General features: G+C 32.6%; 1 non-coding gene across 1 annotated transcript; it reads right to left on the bottom strand.

Moving 5' to 3' along the window:
- Window positions 1-1,315: 1,315 nt before the first annotated feature.
- On the bottom strand, window positions 1,316-1,426 carry LOC142534969 (small nucleolar RNA R71). Its single transcript, XR_012817300.1, has one exon. It is a non-coding gene; the product is annotated as a small nucleolar RNA R71 (small nucleolar RNA).
- Window positions 1,427-1,645: the final 219 nt, after the last annotated feature.

Below are 1,645 nucleotides of genomic sequence, written 5' to 3'. Positions count from 1 at the left end.
AAATTGTACAAACAAAATTGGCGGTCGATGGTATCCTCGCGTATGTGAGGGTATTGGTGAGTAAAATAATCAGATCTGTGAGGGTAAGTCATGGCAGTAACCAATCCAAGTAAATAGAAGAAAATTCAAGGAGTTCCAAAGCAGGTGACATTCTCCGCCCAATCTCAATATTCTCTGTCGTGATAAATAGTACACACCATCACAGAGAATAGAAAATTTTTTGGCGAGAGGAATCAATCAAGTGTATGTTCAAATTGAAATGAAGAGCAACAAGTAAATCCTGTTTTTGTGACTGATTATACCATCAACCTGAGTCATACAAGGATGTAGCTGATATGAATTTCTGGGAGTGAATACTAAAATAGATGCTCGTGGGGCACAAACCTCCAAAGAGGAGACGAAAGGAAAAAGTTACTGTAAGTATCATAATTTGTTTAATCATGTCACTAAATTTTTTAGCACTTTGAAGACTATTTTGTGGGAGAAAATCAACAAGAGAATACTTAAATGCCCCAAAAAGAAAGAGTTCATGGGCGTTGGTAACCATGGTTCGTCGGAACAGTCGCGGCGCGGTCGGAACGCTCGAGCTTTGACAAATTTATAATTTGTAAATTCATTCTTGAATTTGGTAATTATAAATCAATAAATTTAAACTTAAAAAATAACCTCTCTGTGGATCGATCTCGTACTCAAGAATATATTACTTGCAGACAACCTACACTTGGGTGAATTATATTTAAGTAGTAGCAAGTTTTTGGCGCCGTTGCGGGGAGGTATAAATTAAGTTTATATTTGTTAATTATGTTTTATTTATAAGTATTGTTGTTTTTTTTTGTATGAGTATTTGGAGTCGAAAAAAAGTGGTAGACTTATTCGAGTATCTGAAAATAATTTAAACATGGATGATAATTCAAATAATCAAGATATGATAATAATAATATAAAATATAATAATCAAGACATGATCAATTAAGAACACTTAGGCACCATATGAACCCTATTAGAACTAGTGCCCCATCTTGTTTAGTTTTTCCTCCTGATGCATCTAATTTCAACTTCAAACCTCAAATTATTCAACTTTTACCAAATTTTCATGGCTTAGATTCTGAAAATCCATATTTGCATCTAAGAGAATTTGAGGAAGTTTGTAACACTTATAATGATCAAAATTGTAGCATGGATATAGTTCGATTAAAGCTTTTCCCTTTTTCTTTAAAAGATAAAGCTAAAACATGGCTACAAAATTTAAGATCAAGTTCAATAAGGGAAGAAATGCAACAACAATTTCTCAAAAAGTTTTTCCCTTCCCATAGAACAAACTCTTTTAAAAGACAAATTACAACTTTTTCTCAAAAACAAGGAGAAACGTTTTATCAATGTTGGGATAGATATAAAGAATTACTTAATACATGCCCACATCATGGTTTTGAAACATGGAGAATAGTTTCTCACTTTTATGAAGGTCTAATACCTAAAGATAGGCAAATGATAGAATTCATGTGTAATGGAACTTTTGAAGATAAAAACCCAAATGAAGCTATGGAATATTTGGATTCATTAGCAGAAAATGCTCAAAATTGGGATAATATAGGCACAATAGAACCACCAACAACTAAAACAATAATTCAACAAATGGGGTGGTATCT

This window comes from Primulina tabacum, unplaced genomic scaffold, assembly GCF_025594145.1.
Source record: "Primulina tabacum isolate GXHZ01 unplaced genomic scaffold, ASM2559414v2 Contig763, whole genome shotgun sequence".
NCBI lineage: Eukaryota > Viridiplantae > Streptophyta > Magnoliopsida > Lamiales > Gesneriaceae > Primulina > Primulina tabacum.
The sequence above is the reverse complement of the archived record's forward strand: the minus strand, read 5'-3'. Positions and strand labels throughout refer to the sequence as shown.